The sequence below is a fragment of the Hippopotamus amphibius genome, chromosome 6, assembly GCF_030028045.1.
Source record: "Hippopotamus amphibius kiboko isolate mHipAmp2 chromosome 6, mHipAmp2.hap2, whole genome shotgun sequence".
NCBI classification, from domain to species: Eukaryota; Metazoa; Chordata; class Mammalia; order Artiodactyla; family Hippopotamidae; genus Hippopotamus; species Hippopotamus amphibius.
This window is the reverse complement of record NC_080191.1, coordinates 169,117,498-169,131,043: the sequence shown is the minus strand read 5'-3', so window position 1 is coordinate 169,131,043 and position 13,546 is coordinate 169,117,498. Positions and strand designations below refer to the sequence as shown.

The following is a 13,546-nucleotide window of genomic DNA, read 5'->3' as shown; positions in this document are numbered from 1 at the left end:
AGGGTTGCTCTTTAACTCATATGATTTTTATAAGGTGCCACCTCATGAGTTTTTTTTTTTTAAGAACTTTTATTGAGATACAGTTAACAGACAATAAACTGCATATATTTAGAGTGTACAGTTTGGTATCCCAATCTCCCAATTCATTCCCCCTCATGACTTTTAAGAGCAGGTCATATATGCTACATTTTACTAGGTACTAGGGTTGATTTGACCACTGACTTGCTTTCCTGGAACTTAGAGCTCTGTTTTTGTAACATCATTGATGACTCTTTTGGATTCTAATTTGCTGTTGCTAAGGAACTTGGAATATTTACTTGATTACTTGCTGAATGAAGTTTTCAAGTTAAATTGCTACATAAAATTCTATGGAAGTGTGTGACTGTGTGTGTGTGTGTGTGCACGCGCGTGTGACTTTGGCTTTCCATTTTACAGCTGTCTAATCATTTGCTCCACAAATGATTTTAGGTAGTGAGAATATAGTAGCTCAGTGCTTCCCAACTGTTCTCATCTCATGGCACAGGTAGAAACTGGTGGTTGTATTTGTATGAGACACTAGAGAAAACTTCTGGGGGATATACGGTGTCATGTCCTATCTGGGTGTTGGTGAAAAATGTTTAGATTTTCTTTCTTATGGAGTTATGTTAAATAATAATTTATTTTTATAGAACTACATTAAAGTAAAACAGTGTTAGGAAAGATATTACATATTGAATGTGTAAAACACTTCCATATATTTAAAAAATATTTTAATGAGAAACGTGAGCTGGCTGAACATAACTTTAAAAAAAAGTGTCTTATGCATGAAATGATTTCCAGCAATTCCTGATCAAGATATGAACATTGATGATCTCTTCAAATTCTTGGCCATTGTCATTGATGAAAACTTTGTCTGCATAGGTAGACATATTAGTGAAAGGCAGGTGAACATTTATTGTTCATCTTTCCTCCTGACTGACAGGAAGTCCTTTATCACTTGTAATTAGAATTTAAGTAATACCTTAAAGGAGCAATCATTGATTAAGTGGGACTGCTCTTCCTTTTCTTTCATTGACACATATAATGCTTAAATTTTCTGGGATAAATTGAATGGATTTTGAATAAAATAATGATGAAGCTTTTCTGCAGGTATACACAGAAGTTGCTCTACCTACAAAATCCCATCTACCTGCTTTTAATAATTCTCTTTGTGGATTCATTATAGCACTGAGTCCCTAGTGACTCATTCTCAACCCCTTGTTTCCAGCACTTTGAATCTATAAAGATTGTTGGTACATGTTAATTGTCAAAAAGATCAAGGATTGCTTGAAATAAGATCATCAGCTGGCAGAACACTAGTTAAGTAAGCCACCTTTTAAAGTCAATACTTAGCACTAAACAAATCTGCAAGTTGAAAGTTGTTCATCCTAAACTTTTTTTAAAAAATAATTTTTTAAATTTATTTATTGGCTGCATTGGGTCTTTGTTGCTGCAGGCGGGCTTTCTCTAGTTGTGGTGAGCGGGGGCTACTCTTTGTTGCAGTGCATGGGCTTCCCATTGTGGTGGCTTCTCTTGTTGCTGAGCACGGACTCTAGGCACTCAGGCTCAGTAGTTGTGGCTTGTGGGCTTTAGAGCGCAGGCTCAGCAGTTGCGGCGCAGGGGCTCAGTTCCTCCGTGGCATGTGAGATCTTCCTGGCCCAGGGATTTAACCCATGTCCCCTGCATTGGCAGGCGGATTCTTAACCACTGTGCCACCAGGGAAGGCCCCAGACAGTGATACTCTTGTCTCATTTCTATACCAGAAGCTGAAAATGAATGAAATGTTTTGAATATTTTGTTTAGATTCATTCATCACTTTCATAAAATTTAATTTGAAATTTATATCTGCATGTAACCTTTTACGTGTAAAATACTTTGTGAAATAATGACTTACTAGATTCTCACAGCTTTCTAAATGAATTCTTAATGTAAATTTACATCTTGCTGTCTTTGTGGCTGCACTATCAGTAGGCAAAATTACTAGTTTCCAAATTTATCCTCTTTGTTTTAAAGTTTTCTTTTGGCATTTGCATATTTCATCCCTAGGAATTTGTTTTGGTACTTAGAAAAACAGTCAGTGTTCTTCCGAGATAATCTGTTCAGAAATTTAAACTATTGCTGTTAATTTGAGCATAGTTATTAACATGTAGAATCATAACGCAGCAAGGAAAACTTTTTGATACAGTTGTCTTCTGGGTTAGTAATTATTGCTGTGTTTATCTGGCATGCCATCAAATGCATCTGTTAATTCTGTTATTTGAATGTGGCACATTTTCTGTTTCCTTTGCTTCTTTGGAAATTGCAAAGTTCCGACGTTTTCCTTGCAGGCTGGTATACTATGCAATTTTGCAATTGTATGAGGCATTCTGACTTTAGCTAGTAATTGAGTAACCTTTTAAGCAGCTTCTTAATCTGATACAGTTATAACTAACATCCTAAGAGAACTTTGTTTCTTATTTTGTGTTTGCAGAAGTTTAAAGTACAAATCTTTTTCTGTATTAAATGGATTTATTTTGTTTGAAGTCCTGTATGATTTGCTTCTGCCATTGCTTTATTTAATAATTCTTTCATGTAAAAATACATTTTGGTTGAAGAAGAGAATTTTGGGATGTTGTGTTCTCCTTATGAATGTAATGACTTTCCAATACTGTTTAATGCCAAAGTTGTCCATTATAGTGGAAAACAACAATCACTAAAAATCAGATCTATTTAAATATGAGGTAAAATAGGATATGTTTTAAGGTTGAGAAATTGATCGTGTATAATTTTCTGCATTCTTAAAATGTTTTAAAGGTAAATTATATTGCAAGATTATAAAATTAGGCATTTAGTAAATAAGATAGGGAATATTAATTCATTTTAGTCTATTCAATAAATGTCATGCTCATGTATGATCAGAAAATGAAGTTTAAAAAATGTTTTTGAATCTGCAAAGGCCTGCAGTCCCATTTAAAATGATATAATTATGTGCATTTAATTCCATCTTCAGAAATAAGTGTTTTTTAATAATTTAAAATAAAACATAATTAAATTTCATTGAGTCAGACTTCAGCTAATTAACATGAAAAGCCAATAATAAATACCAAGAGGTAAGAGCCAAAAAATAACAAAAAGTTACATTCTAATAGGAGTAACCTTACAACAAATGGTGATGATGCTAAGGAAACATTCATACCTTGTTAGTAGGAGGAATGTGGGACATAACAATAGGAGCAAGCTTTGTGAAAGATAAGCAAAAGAAAGATGCAATATTTTGACAAGGGGTACAAAACAGAGACGTGAAGACAAACACATGGAGACTACAATATCTCTGGATGATTCAAATGGTAATGCCATGTAACTTTTCCCCTGAAATGTAACTATTTTAGTGTGCCCTGACCCAAGCATTGAGAACCTTTACAGTAGTACATTGGTTCCCATTCCTAGGGATTTTGATTTATGTCATCTGGAGTGCAACATTAGAATTTTAAAAATCTCCACAGGCGATTCTGACGTACAGTAGAATTTGAGAACCACCTCTTTAGATCGGCGATTCTCAAATTGTGGTCCCTGGACCAAGCAGCATCAGCATCACCTAGGGACATGTCAGAATGGCAGCTTCCTAGGGCCCATCCAGACCTACTGAATTAGAAACTCTGAGGCTGGAAGCCAGCCATATGTGTTTGAACAAGCCTTGCAGGTGATTCTGATGTAGTCTTAAGTGGGTGAACCACTGTTCCAGAGCAGGGGTTGGCAGACTGTGGCTTACAGGCCAAATCTAGCCCATCACCCCTTCTCTCTCTCTCTCTTTTTTTTTGTATCACTACAAATTTTATTCGGAAACCCATCTTTTTTTTTTTGTTGTTGTTTTTTTAAAAAAATGCCCATTATGAACTGGTTTGGTCTATCAACTGCAAGACTTCCGAGCAGACATAGGTAAAAATGGCATGGCCCAGATCTTTCCCGATCTCTCGACCGCCTGCTGTCGCGCTCCCGTCCTCCGCCGCCGCCGCCGCGACCACGGCCTGGAGGCCGCGAGCGTCGCCGCCGCGAGCGTCGCCCCCGAGAGCGGGAGCGCGATCTGTGCCTCTTGCGGCCGCGCCCGCGAGACGGGCCTCAGGGCTCCGAAGGTGCGGACGCCTCCCCGCGTGCGCTCCCCCGTCGCGCGCTGGCGGCAGCGGGCTTCTCTGAAGTCGGTCACCGGGGAGAGCGCGGCGCGGCTGGGCTGCCCGTTAACCCAGCGGCTGTTCACGTCCGGCACGGCCTTTCCCGCATCTTCTTCACGGCGGGACTTGAGACACATTCCCGACGAGGGGGTCTCCGAGGCTGTCGCAGACGTTCGTCTCCTCCACCTCCCCGTACGTCTCCTCCATTTCTGTGAAAACCTCCTCAGAAAGCTCGTCCCAGTGTCCCTGAATCTCCACAGCGCGCACGGCACGGCGCCAACCGTCAGCAGACTGGGAGGAGTTCTGAGGGGGACGGTACATGTTCAAGAGGGCGGGGGTCTGCCTAAAGGTCGGTGTATTGTGCAAGCGAGAGCATCTGTCTCCATGACGACATGCTCCGATTTTGAAATAAAATGAACAGTGGACGGTCTTTCTCGGTGCCGAAGATGGAGGCCCAGTACTCCGCCATGTCCCACCCGCCGCCGCCGCCGCCCTCCCCTTCTCTTTTTAATATAAATTTTTATTTTATGCTCATTTGTTTCTGTATTGTCTGTGGTTACTTTCGCACAATGGCAGAGATAAGTAGTTGTGACAGAGACCCCATGGCCCACAAGCCTAAAATACTATCTAGCTCTTTACAGAAAAAATGTGCTGACCGCTGCTCTCAAGACCATTTTTGCCCACTTGTAGGGACCGTATCTGTCATGACATCCACTGAGGAGAGGCCCCTTTCTGCTCTCCGGAAAGTCATTTAGTGATTTAGCTGCCTTAATGAATTCTCAGTGGAGTGCTGGTGGGCGGCAACCCAGACTAGTTCAAATCAGATCTCTGGGAGTAAGGACCAGCCATCAGTAATTTTTAAAGCTCCACAGGTCATCCCAGTGTGTAGCCCAGTTTGAGAAGCAGCGTGTTGCTTCCCCCAGACAGGCCACTTGGAAATCTTGGTAAAAGCCGCTTCTGATTCTGTAAGTCTGGGGTGGTTCTGGAGACTTTTCATTTCTAAGAAGCACTCAAGTGATGTCGATAATGCGGGTTCACATCTGGGCAACTTAAAAAATACGGATTCCTGCGTCTCACCAGGTTTTCTGATCATCTCAGCATCGGGGTATTTAAAAGTTCCCCAGGTTGTAGTACTGTATAACCAATTGAGAACCCCTGGTCAGAGCAGTTTTTCTCAAACTTTAAGAAACAGAATCACCTAGTGAACTTATTGAAAAATACAGAAGGATTCTATCCTTCTTCAACAAGCTTGAATCTTTGTATGGTCTGTTAGCTTTGCAGGTGATTTAGATTCACACCCAAGCCAGTGAAGAACCACTGCCTTAGAGGAACGAAGAAATGGAGAAAGAAGAGGTTAAATGGGTAGATTAGGACAGGCAGAGGATTTAGAAAAACAGGGACTCATAATAAATATTCACTTGTATATCAGGACCTGTTTCTGATCAAAGCAAAGAAGAGTCTTCTTGATTATTATAGGCCTGTAATAAACAGGCCTAATGAGATTAACTAAAAGATTCAATGCCTCCACAGTGTCAACAGCCATAGTCCTGTGCCTATAGATTCTGGAAAGGACAGGAATGATTATGTCATGCAGAATCAGCAGACGAGAGCACTGTGGTAGCTCAGTAATGTTTAAATGGATCACAAAGACTTTACAGATTTTTTACCCTTGGCCAGTGGGACCTAAATGGTGAGAACTGGAAATAGTTCAGTGCTATCTATGGATGTGCAGCCTGTTCTGCGAAGCTTCTAGAGTAGAGTGTCTGCCACCTGTGTACTGTATCTCAGCTTTCCTCCTTTCCTGAACACAGCCGAGATAGTGTGGCTTTAACTGGGTGCAGACATGAATAGGGAATAACTTCAGTGTAAGCCATTGCTTTTATTTATTTTTTTCTTTTTTTTCTTTTTGTATTTTTATTGGAGTATAGTTGCTTTACAATGTTGTAGTTTCTACTGTACAGCAAAATGAATCAGTCACACATATATATATATATATATATATATATATATATATATATATATCTCCCCCGTTTTTTGGATTTCCTTCCCATTTAGGTCACCACAGTACATTAAGTAGAGTTCCCTGTGATATACAGTATGTTCTCATTAGTTATCTATTTTATACATAGTATCAAGAGTATGTATATGTCAACCTCAATCTCCCAATTCCTCCCACCTCCCTGCTTGGTATCCATACCTTTGTTCTCTGCATCTGTGTCTCTATTTCTGCTTTGCAAATAAGATCATCTGTACCATTTTTCTAGATTCCACATATATGCATTAATGTATGATATTTGTTTTTCTCTTTCTTACTTACTTCACTGTGTATGACACTCTCTAGGTCCATCCACGTCTCTACAAATGACCCAATTTCATTCCTTTTTATGACTAATAGTCCATTGTATATATGTACCACATCTTCTTTAGCCATTCCTCTGTTGATGGACATTTAGGTTGCTTCCATGTCCTGGCTATTGTAAATAGTGCTGCAATGAACATTGGGGTGCATGTGTTTTTTTGAATTATGGTTTTCTCTGGGTATACACTCAGTAGTGGGATTGCTGTGTCATATGGTAATTCTGTTTTTAGTTTTTTAAGGAACCTCCATACTGTTCTCTATAGTGACTGTATCAGTTTACATTCCCACCAACAGTGCATGAGGTACTGGCACAAAAACAGAAATATAGATCGATGGAAAGTCCAGGGATAGGTGACCCATGCACGTATGGTCACGTAATCTATGACAAAGGAGGCAAGAGTATACAGTGGAGAAAAGACAGCCTCTTCAGTAAGTGGTGCTGGGAAAACTGGACAGCTACATGTAAAAGAATGAAATTAGAACACTCCCTAACACCATACACAAAAATAAACTCAAAGTGGATTAAAGACCTGAATGTGAGGCCAGGCACTATAAAACTCTTCGAGGAAAACATAGGCAGAACACTCTTTGACATAAATCACAGCAAGATCCTTTTTGACCCACCTCATACAGTAATGAAAATAAACAAAAATAAACAAATGGGACCTAATTAAACTAAAAAGGTTTTGCACAGCAAAGGAAACCATAAACAAGATGAAAAGACAACCCTCAGAATGGGAGAAAATATTTGCAAATGAAGCAGCTGATAAAGGATTAATCTCCAAAATATACAAACAGCTCATGCAGCTCAATATCAAAAAATCAAATAACCCAATCAAAAAAATGGGCAGAAGACCGAAATAGACATTTCTCCAAAGAAGACATACAGATGGCCAACAGGCACATGAAAAGCAGCTCAACATCACTAATTATTAGAGAAATGCAAATCAAAACTACAATGAGGTATCACCTCACATAGGTCAGAATGGCTATCATCAAAAAGTCTACGAAGAATAAATGCTGTACAGGGTGTGGAGAAAAGGAAGCCATTGGTTTTGAACAGCCATGATATTTATGCACTTTAGTAAGATCCCTTTCTAACAAGCAGTTCGGTCAGATGACATTGTTGGTTATTTATCACACATGCGTTGCTAAGAATAATGCCATTCACTTCCAGAAGTGAAACGGAACCTTAGCTTTTGTTTTGGTAGCCCCAACCCCTACGCCCCCAGGACTCTCTCACTGTGGCTTTATTATACCATCCCAGGTGTTGTGATGTAGACATGGAATAGAAGACCTGAGATGCCCTCAATTCTGAGGATGAAACAAATTTTGTTTTTGGTCTACATCCCAGATAAAATTTTTGGGTGGTTGCTGAGCACTTTGGGTAAGATGTGGGTCAGAATCTGCAGCTAGTCAGGACAGTAGAACTCGACACAAGGAAAATGAGGAAATGGGGTAAAGGGCAAAAATTTAGGGAAGAGTCTCGCAAACTTCCTTCCACATCACTTCCAGGGACATTGATTGACAAGGCAAAGTCTTAAAGCTTTTTGCCTTCAGCATGTGAAAAGGAATGCTGTGTATTCTCTCTTAGTGGGTTGTAGATTAGTGCCCTATTGAGGCACCACTTTGTAACAGTTCACCAGAGGAAAAAAAAAGAGTTAGCTGTTAGGTAGCTGGATAGCTTGAAATTGGCAAGTGGGAGACAGAATTTTTACTCAGTTGCCTTTGCATTACAGCATATTTTCACTCTAATGGAGGTGTTAAAAATGGGTAGGCCAGGTTATTGACAATTGCCTGAAATACTTCTCATTCTATCCAAATGTATATAAACTTTAGTTTAGGTAATGGTATATTTTAGAAAAATTAGATAGTAATGTTTGTATAGTTTTAAAACAACAATAAGAATAGATAAACCATTCTCTTTCTTTCTCTGGGGTATATTGATTTTGGGTTTTACTGGCGAATAACTGACATAAACTGCATAGTAAAGTGTACAGTTGGATAAGTGTTGGCCTGTGCATACCTCCATAAGACTGTCTCCTCAGTTAATTCAATGAACATGACAGTCATGCCTCAGAAGTTTTCCTGTGCCGCTTTATAACCCCTCCTCCAGTCTGCCGCCACCCCATTCCTAGTCAGCCACTGGTTTGCCGTCTGTCATTATTGGTCAGTTTGCATTTTCCAAACTTATAGATAAATAGAATTTTTTTTTTTGGTCTTATTTCTTTCAGTGTAATTATTTTGAGACTCAGTCATGGTCTGTGTATCAGTAGTTTATTCCTGTTTTTTTTAGTGGTTAATAATATTACATTGTGTAGATATATCACAATTTGTTAATCCACTCACCTGTTGATGAATGTGTTAGTAATCTATTGCCATATAACTGATTACCCCAAAATACGGTGGCTTAAAACAACAAACATTTATTATCTCAGTTTCTGGGCCTGGAATTTTTAGAGAGACTTAGCTGGGTGGCTTTGGCTCAGAGTCTTTGATGAGATTGCTGATAAGATATTGGCTGGGGCTGCTGTCATTTGAAGGCTTCACTGGGGCTGGAGGATCCAGTTCCAGGATAGGACCATGCATATGACTGTTGACTGCAGGCCTCAGTTCCCCCTTTGCAAGGTTGCTTCAGTGGTTTTTACTGCATGGAATCTGGTTACTCCTAAAACAAATGATACAAGTGTAAGGGCAAAGAGAAAGATGCAATACTATTCATGACTTTGTCTAAGAAGTTACTCTTTGTCACTTCCTCCATATTAGGATTAGTTAGAGGTAAGTCACTATGACCAGCCCACTCTAAAGGGGAAAAGAATTAGGTTCCATTTTTTTTTAAATTAATTAATTTATTTATTGGCTGCGGTGGGTTTTCGTTGCTGCACACGGGCTTTCTCTAGTTGTGGAGAGCAGGGGCTACTCTTTGTGGTGCGCGGGCTTCTCATTGAGGCAGCTTCTCTTGTTGCGGAGCACAGGCTCTTGGCGCGTGGGCTTCAGTAGTTGCGGCACATGGGCTCAGTAGTTGTGGCTCACGGGCTTAGTTGCTCCGCGGCATGTGGGATCTTCCTGGGGCAGGGATTGAACCTGTGTCCCCTGCATTGGCAGGACGGTTCTTAACCACTGTGCCACCTAGGATGTCCCTAAGTTCCACTTTTGAAGAGAAGAATGTCAAAGAATTTGTGGACATATTTTAAAGCCAGTGCAATGAACATTTGAGTGTTTCCCAGTTTTGGCTATTGCAAATAAAGCTGCTTATAAAAAATATATGTAAAAGGTTGTATAGACATATGCTTTTATTTCTTTTGTGTAAATCGCTAGAAGTAGAATGAACAGTATGTTTAACTTTTTACAAAACTACTTGTATAGTGAAATCTACAAAAAAAATTGCAAAGAAAAATTATGGTAAGAAGAAGTTCTTTTATTTATTAATACTTATAATAATGTTGATATTCATTTATACATTAAATTTCTGAAAGTTTTAAATTTCATTAAAGAAATTAAAGAAAACCTCCAAAAATCTGGAAATGGTTTGTATTCTTTTATACAAGCAGTGTTTGAGAGTTCTAGTTGTTCCACATGATTGCCAGCACTTGGTATGGGTACTCTTTTAAATTTTGTTGTGGTTTTAATTTGCCTTTCCTTAATAACTAGTGATCCTGAGAATCTTTTCATGTATTATTTGCCACCCATGTATTTTCTTTGGTGAAATGTCAGATCCTTAAGCCATTTAAAAAAATTGGGTTGTTTATCTTATTATTTAGTTGTCAGAGTTCTTTCTGTATTCCAGATACGTCTTTTGTCAGATAGGTGTTTTGCAGATATGTATTTTCTCCCAGGCTTTGGCTCATCGTTTTTATTTTTGTAGCAGTATCTTTTGAAGAGCAGTAGTTTTTAATTTTGATGGAGTATATTTATTGATCTTTTTTTCTTCTATAAGTTTTCTTTTTGTGTACTATTAAGAAATATTTGCCTAACCGAAGTTCACTAAGACTTTATTCTATGTTTAGTTTAGATCTGTGGATCCATCCCAAGTTAATTTTTATATATGTTGCATGGTAAGGGTCAAGATTAATTTTTTGGTCATAAGGCTGTTCAGTTGTTCGTTTCAGCATCATTTGCTCAAAAAATCATCTTTTCCCTGTGACGTCTTCTGTTAAAAAAAAAAAAAAGTTGACCATATGTATGGGTCGTTTCTAGACTCTATTGTTTTATTGATCTTTTTTGCCTATCCTTAATACTACAAACACCTTGAGTACTGTAGGTTTCATAATACGTCTTGAAATCAGATAGGTTTGGTATTCCAACTTTGTTTCTTATTTGCAAAACTGGTTTGGCTACTCTAGGTCCTTTACATTTCCATATAAATTTTAGAATCAAGTTTTAAACTTCTAGGATATGCCTTACTGGGATTTGGAGTGGGATTGTATCAAATCTATATAGATCAATTTGTGAGAATTGACATCTTACTAATATTGAATCTTCTAATTCATGAACACAGTATATCTCTCCGTTTATTTAGGTTTTCTTTAATTTTTCTTGGCAGTGTTTTGTGGTCTTCATTGTACAAGTCTTGCATATCTTTTGTCAAGTTTATCCCTAAGCATTTCCTGTTTTTTGATGCTATTGTATATGATATCTTTTGAAAGTTCAATTTCTAATTGGTCATTGCTGGTGTATAGAAATACCATTGATTCTTGTATATTGACTTTATTTCTGCAACCTTGCTAAATTCACTTATTAGTTCTAATAGGCTTTCCTGTAGTTTCTCTTTAGTTATGTTTGTTCATTTGTTTTGTTTTTTAGATTCCTTATGTAAGTGAAATCATATAATATTTATCTTTCTTTGTCTGACTTATTTCACATAACGTAATACCTCCTAGGTCCATGCATATTGTAGCAAATGGCAAATATTGGAAGTCCTGGCTGCAGCAGTCAGACAAGACAAATAAAAGGAATCCAGATTAGAAAGGAAGGTGTAAAACTGTCAATGTTTACAGATGCCATATTATACTATATTTAGAAAATTCTCAAGATGCCACCAAAAAACTACTGGAACACGTCAATGAATTCAGTAAGGTTGCAGGATACAAAATTAATATGCAGAAATTGGTTGCATTTCTGTCTACTAACAATGAAGTAACAGTCCCATTTACAGTCGCATCAAAAAGAATAAAATACATGAGAATAAATCTAACTAAGGAGGTAAAAGACTTATACTTGGAAAACTATAAGACACTGATCAAAGAAATTAAAGATGAAAAGATGAAACAAACAGATGAAAAGGTATACTGTGCTCATGGATTAGAAGAAATGTTTGTAAAATGAGCATACTACCTGAGGCAGTCTAGAGATTAAGCATAATCTTTATCAAAATTCCAATGACATTTTTCACAGAACTAGAAAAAAATAATTCTGAAATTTGTACAGAAACATGAAAGGCCCCAAATAGCCAAAACAATCTTAAGAAAGAAGAACAAAGCTGGAGGTATCATGCACCCTCATTTCAAACTATGCTACAAAGCTGCAGTAATTAAAACAGTATAGTACTGGCACAAAAACAGACACATAGATCAAGGGAACAGAATAGAGAGCCCCAAAATGAACCCACATTTATATGGGCAATTAATCTATGACAAAGGAGGCAAGAATACACAATGGGAAAAAGGCAGTCTCTTTAATAAATGATATTAGGAAAACTGGCAGCTACATGCAAAAGAATCAAATGACTACATTCTCACACCACACACAAAAATAAGCTCAAAATGGATTAAAGACTTAAATATAAGACCTGAAACCATAAAACTTCTATGAGGGTGAGTCAAAAATTATCCGCACTCCAGTTATATTAAAACTTCTGTTGGCCACAGTGTCTTATCAATGCTTTCCATTTAAGGCTACTGTCTCCCCAGTCGCTGCTGTGCAGGTGTGAATGTGTTCTGTTAGTTCATTTGTAACTGTGGTGTGAGCAAAAGTGGATGCCCCACCTGTGATCTACATGAAAAAAGAGCAGCATGCAGTGATTCTCTTTTTGTGGTCTGAGGGTGTACCTGGTGCTATTATTTACCGAAGACTCTGTGCAGCGTGGGGGAAGTGTTTTATCCTGAATAAGCGTTTATGAATGGATAGAGAAGTTCAAGGAATGTCACACAAGTGTTAGCCATCAAGAGGGAGCCAGACGCCTGTCCACATCCACAGCTGATGACAATATTGAGTGTACACGTGAAATGATTTCTGTCGAATAGAGGAGTGACAGTGGATTATGTGGCAAATCATTTGCAAATCAGTCATGGCTGTGCCTACGAAATAATCCACAACAGACATAGGTTTTGAAAAGTTTGTACTGAAGCCTAAACTTCGGATTAAACGCAGAGGACTGCTATCGAAGGGTGCTGTGATCTTGCATGACATGCATGTCTGCACACTTCTGCCCACACTGTCGACACTCTGCAGAAACTTCGTTTTGAGATGTTAAAGCATCCTCCCTGTAGTCTTGATTTTGCTCCATTGGACTTTCACCTGTTTGGTCCCCTGAAAGCAGCCCTATGAGGATGAAGATTCGCTTCTGATGAAGACGTGAAGACAGCAGTGCATTCGTGGCTCGCAGCTCAGCCCGAAACATTTTTTTTAATGAGAGAATACAAAAGCTTGCTGACAGATGGACAAAGTATATTGAAAAGCAAGGAAATTATGTTGAAAATATTTGTTTTTTCTAAAAGTTAATTAAAATAAATTCTACAGCCAGAGTGTGGAAAATTTTTGACTCACCCTTCCTTGTAGAAGAAAACATAGGCAATATGCTCTTTGACATGTGTCTTAGCAATATTTTTTTGGCTATGTCTCTACAGGCAAGGGAAACAAAAGCAAAAATAAGCAAATGGGACTACATCAAACTAAAAAAGTTTTATACAGTGAAGGAAACAATCAACAAAACGAAAAGGCAGCCTACTGAATTGGAGAAGATATTTGCAAATGTTATATCCAACAAGGGGTTAATACGCCACATATACAAGGAACTCATACAATT

At 38.3% G+C, this 13,546-nt stretch overlaps 1 protein-coding gene, 1 long non-coding RNA gene and 1 pseudogene across 3 annotated transcripts in view; 1 reads left to right on the top strand and 2 right to left on the bottom strand.

Moving 5' to 3' along the window:
* ACAP2 (ArfGAP with coiled-coil, ankyrin repeat and PH domains 2) overlaps positions 1-13,546 on the top strand; it is a 144,289-nt gene that overhangs the window by 70,731 nt on the left and 60,012 nt on the right. The window lies entirely within an intron of this gene.
* On the bottom strand, positions 3,784-4,632 carry LOC130855522 (splicing factor U2AF 35 kDa subunit-like; annotated as a pseudogene).
* The window catches only part of LOC130855311 (uncharacterized), a 70,053-nt gene continuing 65,338 nt past the window's right edge, over positions 8,832-13,546 (bottom strand). Inside the window, exon 4 of the long non-coding RNA XR_009054293.1 lies at positions 8,832-9,190. This is a non-coding gene — a long non-coding RNA (uncharacterized LOC130855311). The remainder of the gene's footprint in view (positions 9,191-13,546) is intronic.